This window comes from Lycium ferocissimum, unplaced genomic scaffold (assembly GCF_029784015.1).
Source record: "Lycium ferocissimum isolate CSIRO_LF1 unplaced genomic scaffold, AGI_CSIRO_Lferr_CH_V1 ctg1076, whole genome shotgun sequence".
Taxonomy (NCBI): domain Eukaryota; kingdom Viridiplantae; phylum Streptophyta; class Magnoliopsida; order Solanales; family Solanaceae; genus Lycium; species Lycium ferocissimum.
In genome coordinates, this window is record NW_026713477.1 from 41927 (window position 1) to 64290 (window position 22364).

General features: G+C 35.7%; 1 pseudogene; it reads left to right on the forward strand.

The window, feature by feature from the left end:
* Positions 1–13935: 13935 nt before the first annotated feature.
* On the forward strand, positions 13936–20652 carry LOC132041569 (eukaryotic translation initiation factor-like; annotated as a pseudogene).
* The last annotated feature ends 1712 nt before the right edge of the window (positions 20653–22364 follow it).

Here is a 22364-nt window from a genome sequence, read left to right on the forward strand (position 1 = left end):
GCCCCATTTCCTCCATATTTTCAGATTTTAGAGAGAGAAAGGGAGAGAGAGAGGAGAATTAGAGAGAGAAAGTAGAGAATCGACCAAGTTGAAGGCCCACAATCCCGAGGCTCGTGAAGGATAAAGTGTAGTATAAGTTCTTAGTCGTTCTAAGCTACAAATCAAACTTGGGGTGTTGATTTCGTGGTGGATGCTCATAAAAGGTAATATTCCTACTCTCAAATCATTTATAGTTGAGAATTGATGAATTCTTGGGAGAATAACAAATGGGTTTGATAAAGGAAATTATATGAATTATGCTAGAGTTTTGGATTTGTTGATTTGGGATTGTTGTATTCATGTGGGTGATGAAGAATGATGTTGATTACACCTAATTGAGATTGTAGAATCACCTAGAAGTAATAGAATGGGAATTGGGTGAAGAAATCACCATTAATGGAGATTATGGAGCTTCGTGCCCACTAAGTGTTTGATAAAATGCTTAGATGACCAAAGCGAATATTATTGCTAATATAGAATCCCTTTGACTTGTATTGATATAGATCAAAGTTGAAAAGGTTGACGAACATTGTATTACGCTCAAAGGCTGGAATTAAGGTATGTGAGGCTAACTATCTACGTTAGGGAATGTTCATGATTCTCCTACGCCTCATTCTTCATACTTGTAAGTGATGTGACTCGAATACAATTTAGCCCGGTTTATGATATGTTGTAGGCTGTTATCTTCTAAGGTTGCGATTCTGAGAATTCGTTCATGGCTATCAATTTGAATATCATGAACTCAACACGTAATCTTTATAGACTTATGTATTGTTACCACGTGGAGTCTCGGTCTAGAAATTCGGTATGCTCGCCAAACAATCGGTGTTTTCGATTCGATCCGGTATGTCTATTTCGGTTCGGATTGCTCATGGTTGTTATGGTCTCGGTCTTATAAATTAATCATAATTATACATATGTGATTTTGCCCGAGGGCATATTACGATCTTGTGTATACGTATACATGGCCGAGGCCATTGGCCCGACGCCTTTACTAGGCGAGGCCATAGCGTGCGTTATTATTGGGCGGGAGGCCCCGCATATACAAGCACGGATAATACGGATGATTCGGATATAGAGCGAGGGGGTATTCATATCTCTCTTCCTTGCTATTACGATTTACGATTATCGAGTTTCGATTTCGGTTTCGGTATTTTATTGCTTCGGTTGCTTTACATACCGGTACAATTCAAATGTCGATGTCCTTTTTTGTGCTTGGGGGCGTCTCGCGATGCGGCAACGATATACGGGTTGACGACTCGGCTATTTAGGAGTGCACGTATCGGTATTGGTGAGCCAAATTCCTTCGGGGCGTTGTTAGTTATCCGGTCGATTCGGTTTATAGATAAATTTCTATTATTCGGCACTCTTAGAGGCTTCATAGACACGATTCGAACGATCAGATATTTATTATGTTAGCCTTGTTGGCGATCGTTCGGTTGTTTGGTTTGCCATGTTGGCTACTTTCGGATATGTTCGGATTGTCCTAAGTATTTCCGCATTATGATATTTCGGTGAGGCTTTTAGTTAATCGGCATGTGTTAGTTTTATTTTATAAATTAGTTATGTTTTGATATCACATGTTGATTCGCCCGATTGGTTCGCTCGGTCACGTACGTCGGAGCCGCCGGGTGCGTGTTACGTCCGGACGGAGTTCGGGCGTGACACTTAGGGACGTATCGGGCTAAACGATTTGCATGGTCGGTCCAACAATGCACGTGGCTTGCTACGACACAACGGTGATTTGATAAGTTGTTTTCCTCTTTTACTTATTCTTGATCTATATTGTTCCCAGTTTTACTAACAATTTGAAAGCGATTTTCTACAATACTGATCAGATGACTATTTCATCGAACAAAACTCTTCCAGATTTGTCAAAGCTTGAACCTTCGAATGGAAACAATTTTAAACGCTGGTCCCAAAACTTTTGATTTTCTTTGAACAATTACAAGTTAACTATGTCTTGTTTGACTAACTGTCTGTTCATGTTCCAAACGTTGTTCTTTGATGTTTCAAACACCACTGGTAGTTCTGCTACTGTTGTTACTGACGATGTTGTTAAAACGAAATTTGAAAAAGATAACAAAACTATTATGGACATATCTTTGAACCATATGACTAACCCTCTGTTTAATTTATTTGTTACTTACAAATCTGCTAAGGAATTATGGGACAGTTTGGAAAAGAAATATGGTGCTGATGATGCAGGGAAGAAAAAGTATGTTGGCCAGTGAATTAAGTTCCAGATGGTTGACAATAAGCAAATAATGGAACAGGTTCATGAGTATGAGAACTTAACTGCGACTGTTTTGACTGAGGGCATGAATATGTGTGAGATATTTCAGGCAAATGTTCTGCTTGAGAAATTCCCACCTTCCTAGAGTGATTACGTAAAACCAACTGAAGCATAAGAAAAAGGACTTGACTCTTGAGGAACTGATTAGTCACATGAGAACTTAGGAGGCAAACCTTCTCAAAGATAAGATGGAAGCTCTTTCCCTTAATTCTCCTAAAGCTAACCTTGTAGAAACTTCTGGTACTGTTGGGAAAGACAGGTTCAAAGGAAAATAGAAGAAAGTCCCAAAAAAGGGAAATAGGAAGAAGAAGAATCACTTTAACAAGCCGGAGAGCTAAATTCAAGGGACCTTGTTTCGTCTGTGGGAAACTTGGTCACAGGGATGCTTAGTGCAATCAAAGACAAGGGCAAAACTCTAAGCAGGGAGGACAAGGTGCTGCCCAAGCCAATCTTGCTAAGGGGAATGAGGTTATTGTTCTTTGTGTTCGTAAGGTGAATCTGGTGGCTAACAAGACTGATTGGGTGTTGGACGAGGTCTTCAAGGCATCTTTGCGCTAATAAGGAGCTGTTCCATAACTTTGAGGAGTCTACTAATGGCAAGTGTGTCTATATGAGTTACTCCACTACTGCTGGAGTTATGGGTAAAGGAAAATCTTGCTTAAGTTAACTTCTGGAAATACTTTAGCCTTGAACAATGTTCTATCTATACCCTCCCTTCGTAGAAACTTATTTTCTGGAGCACTTCTCAACAAAGCAGGCCTTAAATTTGTTTTTGAAGCTGATAAAATAATTATTTCTCGTGGAGGAGACTTTGTTGGGAAGGGGTATCGTAGTGGGGGTTTATTTGCTTGGACATTGTTCCAGAGATTATCAATAATGAAAATGTTTCCGGTTCTGCTTATATTGCTGAGTCTGTTGATTTATGGCATGGTAGACTAGGTCATGTTAATATTGCTTCTAGTAAAAAAAGAGAAACGGAATTAATCCTTGCGGTAAAAGTTGATGAATTTTCTAAGTGTCCTCTGTGTGTAGAAGCAAAACATGCTAATAAACCTTTTAAATCCGTTACTAGTAGAAAGATAGAATTGCTTGGACTAGTATATCCAGACTTAGCCGATTTCAAGAACACTGTTAGTAAAAGTGAATAGAAGTATTACATTACTTTTGTTGATGACTTTTCTAGATACACTAAAGTATATCTTCTTAAGTCTAAAGATGAAGCAGAAAGCATGTTTTGAGATTTAAAGCAGAAGTAGAAACCTAATTAGACAGAAAAATCAAGAGACTTGGATTTGATAGTGGCGATGAATATAGTACCAATACATTAGAAGCTTTTTGTGAGAAAAATGGTATTATACATGAAGTTAGTGCTCCCTATACTCTTCAACAAAATGGCGTAGCTGAACGCAAAAATCAAACCTTAAGGAAGTGACGAACTCTATGCTTTTAAGTCTGGGTCTAGCTAACAACATGTGGGGAGAGGCTGTTTTGTCTGCATGTTATATTTTCAATAGGGTCCCTCATAAGAAGTTAGATAAGACACCATATGAGTTGTGGAAAGGGGTTTCCCTTAACTTGAAATTCCTGAAAGTGTGGGGGTGTTTGACTAAGGTTGGTCTACCTGATTTCAAACGGGTCAATGTAGGATCTAAGACTTTTGACACTGTTTTTTTTTTTTTATTGATTATGCTCAAAATAGTGCTGCTTATAGATTTATGTCTTGGAATGATGATTCTATTTGTGAATCTAGAGATGCGGAATTTTATGAGCATGTTTTTCCTTCGAAAAATAATGTGCCTAGTGATGTGCAAAATATTGCTTCTACATCTATGTCTGTTAATTCTCATGTTGTGCCTTCTTCTAATGTTGTTGATAATGAGCATGAAATTGAACTTAGAAGAAGTAAAAGACGTATAATTGAGACTAGTTTTGGTCCTGATTTTATTACTACTTTCTTAACTAAGAATTGTGATATTGATGTTTTAAATGATGAATTAGTGTCTATCTACTTAATGGAAGAAGACCCTAAGACTTATGATGAAGCAATGAGGTCAATAGATGCTATGTTTTGGAAAGAGGCCATTAAAACTGAATTAAACTCTATAGTTTCTAATCACACTTGAGAATTGCATGATTTGCCTGAAGGTTCTAGACCTATAAGTAGCAAGTGGATATTTTAAAAAAAAATTGAGACCTGATGGTACTATTGATAAATATAAGGCTAGACTTGTAATTAGAGGCTTTAACCAAAAGCAAGGTGTGGATTACTTTGATACTTATTCTCCTGTGACTAAAATAGCGACCATTAGAACTCTTATTGCCTTAGCCGCTGTTCATAATTTAGTGGTACACCAAATGGATGTTAAAACGACATTTCTAAATGGTGATTTAGAGGAAGAGATCTATATGACTCAACCTGAAGGTTTTATGTCCCGAGGATTGAGAAAGATAAAGTATGCAAATTGAGAAAGTCCTTGTATGGCCTAAAGCAGGCACCTAAGCAGTGGTATGAAAAGTTTAATGGCACATTGGTGGTTGATGATTTTGTTGTTAATGCTTCTGATACCTGTGTTTATTCTAAAATGATAGGATCAGATTGTGTGATTATACGTTTATATGTGGATGACATGTTAATCTTTGGCCCTAATATGAATGTTGTTAATGAGACTAAGAATTTTTTGTTTTCTATGTTTGAAATGAAAGACCTTGGAGAAGCAGATGTGATTTTAGGAATTAAAATCAAAAGAACTGTTAATGGCTTTTCTTTGTGTCGGTCTTATTACATTAAAAAGATGTTGAAGAAGTTTGATTTTTTTGATGTAGCTCCAGTAAGAACTCTTTATGATCCTAACATACACTTGAATAAGAATAAGAATCCAGTGTTTTTCAAATTGAATATGCTAAAATAATTGGGAGTGTAATGTTTCTCATGAACTACACTCGGCCTGATATAGCTTATGCTGTTAGTAGATTAAGTAGATATACTCATAATTCCAGTAGTGAACATTGGAATGCTCTTCATCGTTTGTTAAGGTATTTGAGAAGTACTATGGATTGGTGTTTGCATTTTAATAAATTTCCTGCTGTTTTAGAAAGTTTTTGTGATGCAAACTAGGTAACTGATAATGATGAAATTAGCTCCACTAGTGGCTATGTGTTTACTTTGGGTGCGTCAGTGCTATTTCATAGAAGCTTCCAAACAGACTTGTATAGCACGTTCTACTACGGAATCTGAGTTTATTGCTCGTGAGTTGGCAGGGCAAGAGGCTTAGTGGTTGAGAAACCTTTTAGCAGATGTGCCATTGTGGGGAAGAAAAGCTTCACCGGTCTCTTTACATTGTGATTCACAAGCGACAATTGAATTGCAAAGAACAATGTATACAATGGAAAAAAGAGACATATTCGCATCAGACATGGTGCAGTTAAACAGTTGTTAAAACATGGTGTTATCTCCTTGGAATATGTAAGGTCCGAAAGAAATTTACCGGATCCTTTAACCAAGGGTTTAGCAAGGTAACTGATCCTTGAAATGTCGAGGGGGATGGGGCTAAAGCCTATGGATTGAGGTAGTATGGTGGATATCCGTTTGTGATCAAACGAAGCCATATAGGCCATCAATATACACTAAATTTCCTACCCCTATGGCGTATAGTAGTGTTTATATGGTTGACCTTTTTTTTTTTTTTTTGGCTCTTAATGATTCCATAGCCTTAAGGTGGTCTATGAGATAGACTTGATGGAATCACCTACGTGAGTGTAAAGGTGTGATCGCCTTTTATGAAAGACTTAGGCCATCTTTCTAGAGCACTCATTATACCCAAGGTGTGTGCATGACCATAAAAGCACTTTTGTGAGTATCGCGGAGTTTGCATCAAATTAAGAATATAGTATATGTTGTGGCGCTCTCAACTCATGTGTTAATTCAAATTGATATTGACACTTAAGTACATGTTCCTTCTTTTGTCCAGAAATTATTCCCATTCTTTATCTTTGCATTAGTGGGGGATTGTGAGAGTTATGTATTGCTATTCTAGTTAATTCTTTGTTGGTAATGCAAAGCCAAAAAAAATTTGTGGGTTCTTTTTCCTTACTTATCTTTTCTCCTGTATGAAGTGCAAATGTCCCACATAGGTGGAGAAAAGTCTTTCCTTCTTCCTTATATTGAATTGTGTGTTGTTGAGTTAGTAAATGGGTTAGAACAAGAGATGGGCCTCGCGCACATGAGAATTGGGCTCCGTAGGAAAAAGTGATGAATTTGCCCACCCACCCCCTTCGCGTGCGAGGTATACGTGAGGCCCAAATTAATTTTGGTTTTGCAAAATATAACCTCTAAATTAAGTGACCCATTATTCAAGAATTAATGCCAATAATTATTTTCCTCCATTATTCAGATTTATGGGCATAATTACTTTCTGAATGTTAACTAACGTTTCTGATTTTTGAATCTATTGTCATCTACCTATAAAACAAGGTTAAGAGATTTCTTGGAAATACAATGAAAAATACATCTTCTCTTCTACTTAAAAATTAATCTTTTCTTCTTATTTCTTGGCAACAGTTTGTTCAAACTCCATACTTCCAGCCACTAGTGCAAGTGTTTGGAAGTTGTTGTGGAACCTTGGAGAGCGTACCGGGCTAAACGATTTACACCGTGGTGGGGGCCGAAAATCACTTTTAAGGCAGTGGCTTGCCACCACACAACAGTGATTTGATAAGTTGTTTTCTTGTTTTACCTGTTACTAATCTATATTGTTCCTAATTTTACTAACAACAGCTTCTCTCTTGAGCAAATGACATTTAATTTATAAGATACTTGCCTTGCGCCTCTGCTTTTAGTCAAATATGCTAGTAAATAGTAGCTATATTGGAATAAAAGTTACTTATGATGTTGAAATGTATCTAAGTTCAGTTTTGGCACACAACTCTTTGACTGCAGTGGAGCCAAAGAATTACGAGTAAATGTGAAAAGAATAGGTATTACAGCTTCTCTCTTGAGCAAATGGCATTTAATTTGTATGATGCTTGCCTTGCACATCTGCTTTTTGTCAAATATGCTAGTAAATAGTAGCTATAAGTTTTGGTACACAACTCTTTGACCGAAGTGGAGCCAAAGAATTACAAGTGAAAAGAATAGGTATCAAAATTATATATATTCTATTAGATTTGCTTAATACAACTAATGAGCTTGAATATAGGTCATAGCCATTTCTAGGGTAAAGAAAGGGTCATAAAAATCAATTGTTGAACCAACGGTACTGGCACATTGCCTTTCTCCCCTTGTGCCTAGAAAAGCTGGCATGAGAAGAAAAGTCAACCGTGGGGTATTTTCAGCAGTCTTAAATTCGAACCCTAAGTATGAAAATAATTTTGTTGAGAACACTTTCTCTTTTAATAGGCTTATAGGGTACAAATTTGAATTAATCGAACTTCAATGCGGATATCAAATATGTATAAAGCGGGAACTCAAAAAAGAAAAAAGGAAAACGAATACGTACGACCTTTAACTTGCCTATCAAATAAATCAAGTTTACATGCAAACAAACATGGAGTGTACGTGACAAAGACGGATATATTCATGATTTAAATTTGATGAGTTTGATGTTTATGATTTTAATATCGAGTTTATTATACAATTAAAATTATGAGTTCATATTAAATTTATTTTTGGAATGTTACTTCTTCGGTCTCGTTTTAATTGTCATTTTAACTCAAAAAAATTGTTCCAAAATAATTGTCACTTTAGGAATCCAAGACTAAAGTTAGCAATTGTTTGCACTATACCATACCCTCAACATTAAAGAAATTTTCTTTTTAACGCTGCTCAATTCTCAAAAAGCATCTAACAAATACAGATAACTTAGTAAACTATATCTTGTATTTTTTTTTTTAATGGACATGAAAAGAGCTAAATCATACATTTAAAGTGGGATGGATCTCAGTATCACCCAGTAAGAGGCCGTTTATTGGAATAGAAAGTTTCAGAAGATCTAGGTTCGAATAAATTTCCTGGGATCCTCTTCCTTTAGGAATTGGTTTTCACACACATATTTTGAAAATATTGAGCTCGTATGAACTCGTTGTCGAAGAACTGAATTCCCCATTAATGGGCGATACTAACCTCCATCAACAAATATTGTGAATATAATTAAGTAAAGAAATATGCGGTCTTTCTAACAATTTAAGCTTTTAAACGAGTTGATCACTGTATCAAAGCAAGCAGAAATTCCTTGACCCATGAAAAACTATATCAAGAGCAAGTCAATTTTTTTTCTTATTTTACCCTTAACATTAATTACTCCATTCCAAATCATTTTCCAAGTCTATTGAGATTATACATCAATTAATATAGGTATTATGATATATTATATACTTCATTTATTAATTCTTAAGGAGCGTGCAAAATTAAAAGTGGACAAGTAAAAGTGAACGGAGGGAGTAGTATATAAAGACTGAGGTTCACATTCTCCTTTTATCCCGCTGTTGGCAGCACAAACGAACCTAAAAAGAAGCTCACACCCACAGAAATCTGTTGAACTATTTTAATCAAATTTTAAAAAAGGGTGTTTTTTTATGCAGCATCATGGGAATTTCTTTTGAGAATCGTTCTTGGTCGAAATGTGTTTTGTTCAGACCAATTTAGCTATTTTATGCTCTTCCATTCACATGCAGAGGGACATATGGATCCCATTGGTTATGCACGAAAGGTGGTTGATGAGGTACTCCCTTCAAATAAAAAAAAAAGTGTCCACTTAGCTATTCGCACGCGAAAGGGCCAAAATTACCCCTGAACTTTGGGAAATAGTTCATTCATACCCTTCGTTATACTATAGGGCCAAGTATACCCTTACCGTTATAGTATAGGGCTAATTATATCCTTATCTTAAACTGTCTGCCACGTGGCATCATCCTAGACGCCAACCCATTCCCCCCCCCCCCACCAAATAATTTTTTACCCATTAATTTAACTCAACCCGACCCGAATATAATTTTTTTCACCTAAAATTATACGGACCCAACCCATTTTCTTTTCTCTTTTCACCTTGCCATCATTACCTTGACCCATGACACATGAAACTGAAAAAATCACAAATAACAGAAGACATCCTAAAATTATTTCTTACACCAGCTTCACCATCTACCAGAAGATTAATCGTCTCCACAAGTCTATAAATAGAGAACAAAACACCAGCTCCTTGAAGTAGGAAAAGAGGAATGAACAGAACGGGAATCGGGATGAGCCTAGCACTTGGTGGCGTCCCCTGTAATCAAAATGTGTTAGTAGCAAATGTGATCACAAAATGACAAAAATGGTCTCTTATGTACAACATGAGGGACCATTATATATCTATTTTTTGATTTTGGATAGATAATCACTTAATCCTCCTACACCCACCACCATTGTTTCCGACGAGCTCCCATTTTTTTTTATCTTCTTCATTTTTCGGGCACTAAATCCGCATCTAATCTACCTATAAAATAGATTTTATCATTTTTTTATTATGTGTAATATTAAACTCATCAAGCTATTTTCAAAGAAACAAAAAAACAAAAAAGAGAATGACATGGAGGAGTTGGGGTGAGGGATCGGAGATGGTGGACATGGAGGAGTTGGGCATAGAGGAAGAAGAAGAGAGTAAGAAAGAGAAAAGAAAATGGGTTGGGTCCGCATAATTTTGGGTGAAAAAATTATATCCGGGTCGGGTTGGGTTAAGTTGGTGGGTAAAAAATTATTTTGGGGGGGGGGGGGGAATGGGTTGGGCGTCTAGGATGATGCCACGTGGTAGGCAGTTTAAGATAAGAGTATAATTAGCCCTATAGTATAACAGTAAGGGTATAATTGGCCCTATAGTATAACGAAGGGTATGGATGAACTATTTCTCAAAGTTCAGGGGTAATTTTGGCCCTTTTCCGTTAAAAAAATATCAATTTTTAGATAAAAATAAGTAATTTTGGAAGGTAGATGTAAGATCTGCATACACTTTAACTTCCCTAGGCCCCACTTGCGGGACCACACTGCGTATGTTGTTGTTGTTAGGCAAAAATAAATAATTTGACTAAACTACTCCTAATAATAGGTATTGAGGTTTGATTACTTAATACATAATAATGATAATTTTGAAAGAATAAGGTTAATTATTTTTTGATTTAATAAGTTGACACTCTTTTTGAAAAAAAAAAAAAGGTAACTATACGCTCTTTTTGATCCGGAGGAGTATAACTGACATCATATTGAAAAATCTATCTGCTTTCTCTATTTCTGACTTTTCATTTCTCCATTAATTGTTAGAACTTAGAAGTATACACATTAATTGATAGCCACTTCTTTTATAGACCTTAAAATAAATATGGAAATGGGAAAAGAACCAAAATAGTAGTATTAGTTGCCTTTTCATTTTTCCAAGTTGTATTTGCAGTAAATGCTACTTATTGCCGTTTAAGAGCTCAAGGCAGTAGCAAACTTTTCCTATTCTTTTCTTTATGAAAGATTATGAGAAAACAGAATTGAAATTGAGCTTAATTTTTCTTGTGTAATCTCTTCTGCACAGTGTGCTTATAAATTACTATATGTAATAAGAGGGAACCAAGAAAATTTGTCGTCCCCACATTCAAGGCGATCCTATCAGGCTAATCCACGTGGCTTTGTTTTTTTTTTCTTTTTCTCCTTATTCATTTTGCCCTCATTCATTTTTTAAGACCATTCACTGGGCCTTTTTTCCTTATTATTTTTGGGCATTTTACATAAATAGTAAACATTTAGGGTTTAATCAAGCTGCATAGCTAATGTTTCAATATTTACGTTCTGTAGCAAATCAGCCCAGCTCCCACATGTGTATTCAATTTTTTTTTTTAGCTATATTCATGAATACAACAATTTTTTTCCAATTGTATTCGTCAAATAACTATCTGTATTCATAAATTGACTTGTTGTATTCATGAATACAACGATTAAAAAACTGAATACATATACACCAATAATTACACAAAATACATCATATTTTCCGGTATGTATACAACAGATACGACGAAAAATATAATATAAAACATTCATACACCAAAAAATTAACAAATATGCCATATTTTCCGGTATGTATACAACAAATACAGGCGAAAAATATTGTATACAACATAGATACACCAAAAAATTAACAAGTACACCATATTTTCCGGTATGTATACAACAAATACAAGCGAAAAAATATTGTATACACGGTAAATATACAACAAATAAAGCGAAAATCTAGATTTTTTCTAGATCTGACCGGAAAAAATTCCGGCTAATACAACAACATACCGGAAAAAAATTCGGCTAATACAACGAGAACATTTTTTTTCCGACGTAGATCTGAGTTTTTTCTTCTTCTCCGGAGAAGCCACCGCCGGCTGCACTGCTCAGATCCGTCATAGATCTGAGCTTTTTTTGATTTTTGCTACCAACAATGCTCAGATCCGTCGCTATTGGAGCTTTTCCGGCGTAGATCTGAGTTTTTTTTCCTTGTTGGCGCCGGAGAAGAAAGGAAAAAAGGGTATGGCCGGAGAAGAAAGGGAAAAGGGGAAGGGGCTGGCAGTGACAGTGGTGAACGACACGACATTTCGCCGGAGCTCCGGCGGCGGTGGTGGCAGGCGGCGGAGCAGTGGGGGGGAGAGAGATGGGTTGAAAGTGAATAGTAGGATGAGTATTCTATTTTGTGTGTGTATATATATATAGAGAGAGAGAGAGTTACTAAATGATATTAATACACAAATATTTGCTATGAGAAGTAATTAAATTAAACTATAGCTACTAAATGTAAATACTCACTATATGTTTGTTATATCATGTAGTTATTCCATTTTTTACCATCATTCTTCAACTTGGGCCTTGGTATAATTGGTCCATATCATAGTAACATTTCATTAATTTCTTCCTTTATCTTAAAATATTTGTCATGCTTCACTTTTTGTGTGTCAAATTGTATAAACTTTAAGAAATACTTTTAGAATCCTTACATTATATTGATAGGAAAATTTCAACTTATAGTAATTTCTGTATATTTTTCGAATATCTAAATTTTAATTTCAAAATATTGAATTAATCTTACCCGATTTAGCTTCGAAATTAATTAAATTGCCTTTATATTTTGGGATGGAGAGAATATATTGTTTGTCCTTATACGTTCTGGTAAATTTTGGCAATTTTGGAGCCAATTTTTCTTTTGCAATTGAAACATTATTAGGTATTGCAATATCTTTTATCCTTAAACTTCTAATATCTTGCTTCGTTTTAGTGAGCTCCTATGTGCTTATAAAGATTTGTTCTAAAATTATATACAAATATAGTTTTAAAATCTTTTACTTTATTAATGTACTTTAATTATTATTTACTAATTGTAGGATCATTAGGTTAACTTGTGTAAATTTTTTAAACTAAGGTTATAATATTGTAGTATAAAGTTGAAGTTATTAGAATTTTCTTTGTTGTGTTAGATGATTCTAGAAGATGAAAACATGAGCTTTGTTAATACATGTAAAATAAAATACATTATTAAAATCTTAAATGATTTCACGATAAGCGCAAAATGAATTTGAAGTAGGGCGGAGCTAGAGAGTCAGCGATGATTTCAATCAAATCTGGTAGCTTTCGTCACAAACTTTGTATTTGTCTATAGATTATTAATTTAGTACCGAATAACTTACAAAATTAAATTCAGAACTCATAAACTTCAAATCATGACTCCGCATCTGTATTAAAGTATATAATTTCATTAACAATTAACAATGATTAAAAAAAATAAAAAAGTTAAAATGTTAAGTGTTTGGCCCGGGCCTCATAAAACTACTAGGAATACAACAACAAACAACAACAACAACAATGAGTATAGTCCCACCAAAACTACTAGGAATACAAGGAATAATAATCCTAACAAACTGTTCTGGTGTCCTATCCTAAATGGCTACTCTATAACAAACTAATAATTACATTTGATTTTCCTAATAATTACAATTTGCTATATCAGAAAATTCACTATTTACTCCCTCCGTTCATTTTTACTTGTCCAGTATTTTAAAAATAGATTTTTAATGTCACTTTTAGTATCAAAATAAGACAATTTATTTTTTTCGGTTTTACCTATAGTATTAACTACTCACTCTGTTCACTTTTACTTGTCACGTTTTGACTTTTCACGCTGTTTAAGAAACAATGATCAAGATAGATATTTTACCACAATACCCCTATTAAATGGTATATAATTGTATTGGAGTTGGAAAAATAATTTGGAATGAGTAATAAATGCTAAGGGTAAAATAATTTTTTTTTTTTGTCTTACCTTCGTATGTGAAGATTGACAAGTAAAATTAAAAATTTATAAAAAGAATAGTGGATAATAAAAGTGAATGGAGGGAGTACTCACTTCAAATTATTGTTGAAATCCAATAAAAATATGTACCAATTAATATGAGTATATTGGTATATTATGCACTTTATTTATTATTTTTAAACAGCGTGAAATATTCAAAGCGGATAAGTAAAAGTGAAGGGAGGGACTATGGCTGCCACGTGTCCCATTGTGGTTTGAACTGATGAAGAAGTAGGAAAACCACTTAACTCTTTGACCCAAAATCATTTTCATCTTCACCAAAAACTCATCTCAACCGATGTGGTTGATTCCATAATCTATAATTCCAACAATATTTATATTTATAACTCAGAAATGCTCAAAAGGGTGATGCTGTTTCTTGTTATTGATATTTATCAAGTGTTTTTCACAGATTAACTTAAATGTCTCACAACCAAGGGGTAATTCTTTAATCTATCTTTTTGCATTTAATCTTCAAGTATCTCTTTGATGACTAACTCTCTTTACTTGGACGCTCTCTTGAATGTGTATGTGTTGTTGAATGTTGATACTTGTAAAATTTATTACTCCCTCCGTCCCATAATAAATGTCATCTTAGTCAAAAAAATTTATCTCATAATAAGTGTCAATCTTAAAAAAATCAGGATATAAATTGACTAGTTTTTTTTCAATTCTAACCTTAGACAAAATCTTACAAGTTAAAGTAACATCTAAATGATGATTAGGAAAACCACATAGTAATTTGATATTATTGAATTTTCAATATCAAAAAGATTACTAATTGTGCATGCTCTAATCTAAGAGAAAAGAATAATTTATTTTTATTATATAGAGGTAGTTTAGTAAACTTTACATTGCATTATTGATTTCTTAATGTGTGTTTTTGGCTAAGGTGACACTTATTATGGGACGGAGGGAGTACTAGATAAAGTTTTTTTATGGGACGGAGGGAGTACTAGATAAAGCTTTTTTTTTTTTTTTAATTCAATTTTAAAAACTTCCTCTATGAAATGTGTTTTGACTATATCTTTGTTCAGTTTCCTTTAAGTTTTAGCTGATGTTGTTATCAGGCTTTAGATTTTGCTAGATAGTTGTTGAGTTTAATTTCTATACTGACAGTTGTAACTAACTTCCTCTATGAGCGTTTTCCTTTCCTGTTCAGTATTTTATTCAATCCAAGCTGAAATAGAAAAAGCCGCAAGCACCACTAAACATCAGTAGGAAAGATTGTTTATACAATTATAGATTACTTTGTATAATTGATTAAAATACAGACCATGTTAGTGTATTTGAGTTAAATCCATACTGGAAGTGTAGAACAAGAATATCCGTTGTTCTAGTAATCCACTCTAATGTAGTGCATGTTAACGGGTGTTCAGATCTGCCATTTTCCATTAGGTTCTCCTCTGCCCCTAATATCCCCTGCTTGTTTAATGATTCAATTATTGAAAACTGGAAGATTTCTACAATGATGAGGACATCTGTCTTGTTCTTCACATCTCCCAATTTTTTACTTTTAGTAATGGCAAGGGCTTTTGTGCTGTCTTGAGTTTAAGTACAACAATTGTGTCTGTTGCTTTCAAACGCACATGCAAGTATACGCGGTCGTACAAGTAATATAGGATTTAAAGTCCAGATATCGTACCCACAGAGACTTATGATTAACCGTCAACTAAATTAAACTAATGCTAATTATCTAAACAAGAAATAAAATCCAAATTTATATTTATAAACTAAATAAAAATAAAAGAAAACAAATAATGAACTTCAACCAAGAAAGAGTGGATTTTTATCGGAGAAGAGATAGATCTAGGGCTATGACCACTAACAATCCAGTTGAGTCTTCAAATTGTTCTACCTATGGGTTACTAGTTGACGGGTTGATGTTAACTTTATGAGTATCTTTCGAGTTGCTCGCAAGTCTGTAGATGCTACTATACTGCCTATATTCCTATGGTCGCCAGAGGTAACAAGAACGCATTTACTTCTCCGTATTCAACTAAGCAAGGCCAAAAGGTATATTTCTATCCTCATTGGCAAAATAATTATATCGAACATGCTCTATTTATTCTTATTACGCATGCAAATTCCCTATCCGTAGTTCAATTCACACGCCACAGATAGTGCTCAACTATTTCGTCAAATAATCACACAATTAAGACCAAGAATAAATAAATAACTCAAAGATGGAAAATCAATAGATATAAACGATAATCAAACGTAAACTTTTGTGTATTTTTTGCTTTCTAGAAAATTAATAAAACTAGGCCCAAAAAGCCTAGTGGACTTTGATAAAAAAAAAAAAAAAAAATAGATATAAACGATAATCAAACGTCAACTTTTGTGCATGTGCCAAAACCCTAGAACTATAAAGTTTATCTCCACATAGACATGGAGGAAAACCAACAAATCATCCGAACAAAAAAAACGTAAAAACAAGTACATAGAGAAGAAAAGGTAAAACCCTGTAACTCCAGCCTCCACGGCGGCTCCAAACTCTCTCTCTAGGTCCAGAATTCTGTTAAAATCGTGTAGGATATGTATTTATAGGGTGCCAAAAGGCCTGGGCTTTTAAAAACTAAATCCAATTTGGTCCCAAAAAAAATAGCGGGCTCGCGTCACACCCGCAACGCAGACAGCAGAGAATCAGAGACCTGTAGTTCCGCGTCAGGTGCGCGACGCGTGAGCACTGCCAGGTACATACTTTGCAATTCTTCATTTCACCGATTCAGTTATATTCATTTATAAAGTCTAATCATTGTGTCAATGATTGCCTAATGATTAGACCACTGTCTCCTTCTTGTCTCCTCTCTTTCTTCCTCTTTTCTTTTTCTCCCGCTTTTTATTCAATTTTGCTCCAAATCTCTTCATCTTTACACCACTTTATTCCTACACATTAAAAATATAACATTTAGCAGCACAAAGCAATATAATTAATACAAAAACGACAATTAAAAATACTCAAATGTGAGGCAACAATGAATAAATATATGCGATTTTAAGCCGAACATCACTATCTATCAGTTCTTGATTTCAGAAACCTTTGTTTGTGAATCAGGGAGGACCTGCTCCTACACTAATCAAAGCTGAGATGCCATGCTCAGCTGCTCGAAGAAGCAATCTTTCTCACAAAGATCGTGTCCTGTTGAAGACTGTGGAGGGGTAATTTTTTTCTCTGTTATTGTTATGCATTTAATTCAAAAACATGTGCTAACATTGTGGTTCAATTCCTCTGTGTCTTACTGTCCATCTTTCGGTATCCCCCATTTACTGCTTTATTGCCTTTCTGTTAGATGTCTGGATGTCTCTGTCATTTAGACCACAATATAAAACTTCATTTGCTGTGTCGTTATTGGACCATGAGACTGGTTTATGTGTGTACTATTATTGCAGAGGTAAGAGAGAAGATGTTGTGATAAGAATCAGGTTACTTGAATGATAAACAAGAAAAATAACGCGGAAGCGAGAAATACAAAGATTAAAGACTAGAAAGATGAAATTTGAGAAATAAATTTTCAAATCTCATAAGTTGTTACTAATAACCCTAATTGGTTGTAGTAGATTTAATTAGTGGATCATGGCTAATATTGTTTAGTAGCAGATTCAATTCAAGAATTTAGATGTAAGTGATCTAGCCCCTTAATTGAATAATTAAAGACTATAATTAGTACTCTGAGAAAAAAAGAATTCACTTTCTTGCATATTAACTAATCAGGACCATAGAAAAAAATATAAATTGCAAAAAATTAAATCTTGATCATAACACTTAAAAAGAAGATAAGGTTAATTGTTTCTTGACAAAGGGCACTTTTTTTGTAAAAAAAAGAACTTTTTTCTCAAGTATAAGACTAAACCTTAATATTAATAATAGGACCATGATTGCAAAAAATTAATCTTATCTTTAAAAAGAACAAAAAAGAACTCTCAATAATATTGATAACAATGTTGTTTTAGAAAGAACAAAGTCCACCCCTTTATATGGGGGTTCAACCCTCTCCCAAATAGCATGGGATTCGAATTCAACTTTTATGGAAATAATAGGCAGTAAAATCTAGCTAGTAAACTTTACACTAGGAAACTTTTAAACTAGGAGAGCATGTTAATATTGCACTTCTGGTCAAATCCACCTAACAAAAGTAAGGAAAAAAGTGCCAAATTTGCACTAAAAACTAAAACAGCCCATTTTTGGGCGTGGTTTGCCAGCCCTTTTGGGCATGATTCTCACCCCATTTTGGGCAGAATTTTCAGCTCTTTTGGGGCTCCATGCGGGCCCCAATTTACTCTTCTTGGGCTTGGACTTGCACCCTGAAATATGTGTAGCTCTTAGCCATTCTTTGCCACAATATGTTGACTAATTTTTGGGCTCTTCTTCCATGATAAGCATCTTCTTTATCCTTGATGATGGAGCTATCATGTTGATAAGTTCCTAGTCTGGATGTTAGTATGAATGAAGTCCTTATCCTCTTTGTGTGTGTGTGATTAAGTAAGGATCATGTAGTTCTTGTTTTCGGAATTTCTATTATTAGAGTAATGGTAATTCTATTTCTGCATTAATTGAAGATACTACCGGAAAGAACCTCTCTAGCTCCCAAGGTAGGGATAAGATCTGCGTACGCTCTCCCCTTCCCTGATCCCACTTTGTGGGATTTCACTGAGTATGTTGTTGTTGCTGTATTGAAGCTACTAATTGATATAGATTTGCAGTATACTCAACCAGCCAACTATAAAGAAATTTGATCTCCTCAAAGGTCAACTGCTAGATTCAGGGATAACTAGTGTAGTCACCCTAAAGGTCTGTCCTCCCATATCAGGGATACATCTCTATTTGGTATTTTCTTTTTCAAATTTTCCTTGTCTGCCTTGGAGATTTGACGTGCTTTTCTCTTCACTTCAGGGTGTTGTCTTCTTAATATTTGACAAGGCTATACTGGAACCAACATTTTGCCCGATGTATGCCCAACTGTGTTCTGATCTCAATGAAAAGTTGCCTCCATTTCCTTTAGATGAACCTGGTGGCAAAGAGATCACTTTCAAGCGTGTTCTATTGAATAACTGTCAGGAGGCATTTGAAGGTGCTGCCATACTTCGAGAAGTGGTGAGGCAAATGACAGCCCCTGAGCAGGAGTCAGAACGTAAGGACAAAGAAAGGCTAATCAAAATTCGCACGCTTGGCAATATTAAGCTTCTTGGCGAGCTTTTTAAGCAAAAGATGGTCCCTGAAAAGATTGTTCATCACATTGTTCAGGTTGTTATTGCTTCCTTTTCCTCAGGTCTTTTTGTTTCTTTAATGCGTTAAACTGTACTAATGATTGTCGTTGCTGGTTTTGTTCACAGGAACTATTAGGACCAGATCCTAAAAGTTGTCCGGAAGAAGAGAATGTTGAAGCCATTTGTCAGTTTTTCAACACCATCGGCAAGCAGCTTGATGAGAACTTAAAGTCAAGGCACATCAACGATGTGTACTTTACCCGGTTGAAAGAACTATCATCAAACCCTCAGTTGTATCCACGGCTAAGGTTTATGGTTCGTGATGTGCTTGATTTACGTTCCAATCACTGGGTCCCTAGGCGGGAAGAGGTAACACATCGTTCTAACTTATATCTGTTGCCCTCTCCTTACCAGTATTATAAATATTTTTTCAATTTTATTACTACTGTTGTTTCTTTTACTTTGTTATCTTTGCTATTTTTGCTGTACCTTTCTTTCTTCAATATTTTCATCATAGCTTTTTTACTCGTGTATTTTTCCAACCTGTTATGAAAAATGATTTTCTTGAGTCGAGGTCTATCGGAAACCTCCGCTCTACCCTAGAAAGGTAGGGGTAAGGTCTGTGTACACCCCACCCTCCCGACACCCCACTTGTGGGACCACACTGGGTGTGTTGTTGATGTAATATTCTTTCCTTTTTTTGTGCAGGTGAAAGCAAGGACCATCACCGAGATTCACTCAGATGCGGAAAAGAGCATGGGGTTGCGTCCTGGTGCCACTGCAAACATGAGAAATTCTCGTGGTCTGCAGGCTCAGAGGAGTCTGAGTCCTGGTGGGCTTCCTATCACTCGTCCAGGGACTGGTGGTATGATGCCTGGAATGCCAGGAACTAGAAAGATGCCTGGTGCACCTGGGATGGATAATGACAACTGGGAAGTTCCTAGATCCCGGTCGATGCCTAGAGGTAACGGGCCATTGGTGCAGCCAGGTGGACGAGGTCAGCCTCAGCCACCATTGGTTGGCAAGTCGCCCTCATTGAACCCTAGACTTCTTCCTCAGGGTAGTGGTGGCTTCGTGAGTGGAAAGCCTAGTGCCCTCTTGCAAGGTAGTGGGGCCCCTCCCGCTCGCCCATTGGGCTATGGTTTCAGTGTGGAGCCCGCATCACAGGCTTCTCGACTAGTTCAACCTCCTCCAGTCGTGGAAAAACCGCAAGTTCCTGCTGTGAGTGCGAATCCCGATGAACTAAAGAGAAACAAAATCTCTTCTGGAGGAATATTTCAGTGTTCGTCTTCTGGAAGAAGCTTTGCAATGTGTTGAGGAACTCAAATCCCCAGCCTACCGTCCCGAGGTTGTCAAAGAAGCAATATCAATTGGTCTAGACAAAAGCCCACCACGTGTTGAACCAGTTGCTCAGCTTCTCGAACACTTGTTTGTTAAGAAGGTTTTACAGCTGGTGACTTGTTTACTGGTTTCTTGAACTTTGCCTCTCTGCTGGATGACCTTGACATGGATCTACCAAAAGCACCGATAAATTTTGGTGACATAATTGCTAGACTAGTTTTGGCTGGAGCTTTGGACTTTAAGGTGGTCAACGAGATCCTGGAGAAGGTAACCGATGATCTATACCAGAAAGATGTGTTTACAGCTGTAATGGGAGCTATTAGCGCTAGTCCTACGGGCCAAGCAGTATTGGATTCACAAAGACCTGATGTTGAGGCATGCAAAGCTCTATTTCACATCTATAGATTGCTATGTTGTTTGTTTGTCTGTTAAGAGTGTTGTGTTCCAAAAGGGTCCTTTTAAGTTTGTTTTAGTGAATGAATTCTACATTGTATCTTTGCTACCATCTGTATTCTCATTGATAGTAAAATGCTTTTGGAGTGTAAGGCCTTTAAATAGTTGGTTTTTATCAGTTTTGAGTCTGGTAACTTTTGTTTGGAATTGCTGTATGAATCCTGAATGAGTTTCAAGTTATATACACCCGGTAATTTAAAGACTCATCTTTACACTACTAGTGTAATATAACTGGCTATAGCGGGCGGTTTATCGCTCTATTTTTCAGATTATCATTTTGGAAGAGCATGAGTGAAACTGCCTTATTTTTCAGATTGTCATTTTGGAAGAGCATGAGTGTTCTTGTTCTAAGGGCCTCAAAGTCTGCTTATAGAAAAAACGTTCCTTTCATTATGGTATTTCTGAACAAGTTCCTGGATAACAAGCCTAAAGTTCTTCTAACAATCTCAGGCATACTCCAAATCAATTATTTGGCCTGATCGAAACAACCTAGGAAAGGTTGTCAGCCTACATAACCAACTTATACTAACTAATAGGTTTTCAGAAGCTTTTCCACACAAACAAAGAGGGGAGGAAGTGCTTGCTGCCAACTTGCCAGACGAGCGGACATCTGAGCTCAGCAGCGCATTTACTATTAATTCAGCCACATAGACCCTAGTCCATCACTCTTCTTTTCCTTACTTTTCCTTCTCATTTCTTTATTGTTCATAGGAGATTTTCAGATTATCATTTTGGAAGAGCATGAGTGAAACCGCCCTATTTTTCAGATTATCATTTTGGAAGAGCATGAGTGTTAGCTCACACTCGAAACTCTTCTGACATGAGTCCTAGTAGCTGCACTGCGGTCCGTATGAGTCTTAATTGCTGAATTGCGGACCTTAACTCTTCTGGCACGAGTCTTAATTGTTGCGCTGTGGTCTGTAACTCTTCTGACACGAGTCCTAAACTCTTCTGGCACGAGTCTTAATTGTTGCGCTGTGGTCTATAACTCTTCTGACACGAGTCCTAATCAATGCGCTAAGGTTCGTTTCACGCTACAGTTGACAAATGAAGAACTTATTGACAAACATCATATTATTGTCAAAAAAAAAAAGTATTTACAATCATATCATCAATCTGATATTGTCGTACAAGGACAGTTTATGCGGTATTATCATACTAGGATTGTTTATGCGGTGTATAATTTCATGGAAAAGCTATACGGAGATTATTGTTTCTTATATGGTCAACCAAATGCAATATTACTTGTTACACGAATACGAGAATATTTATAAGTTAGTTTATAGGTAATACTTTTTGACTTATTTACGTATTTGATAAAATCAAAAATTATTTATAACTAGTAAGTTGATCACCTCCAACTTTAACGCCTAGATGTATTATATTTCTCATACTCATCCACCATTTTTAATCAACTAATTTAAACTTGTTATACATTATTTTATGCTAAAATATTTTTTTCTCAGCGACTTTAGTCCAAACGCTCACGCGAATAGCATGTAAGTTCTTCGTTTTTCCCGTTTATAAGACGAAGTGAGTATAAGGAGCTGTTTGGACATGGTTTGAAAACCATGGTTTCAAATGAACATGCAATTTGGATATCTTAAGTTGTATTTTCTCTTATAGGCATAAAAATTCCGCAAATTGTGAAAACTATCAAAACATTATCAATTCTTATACAATCTTACCAA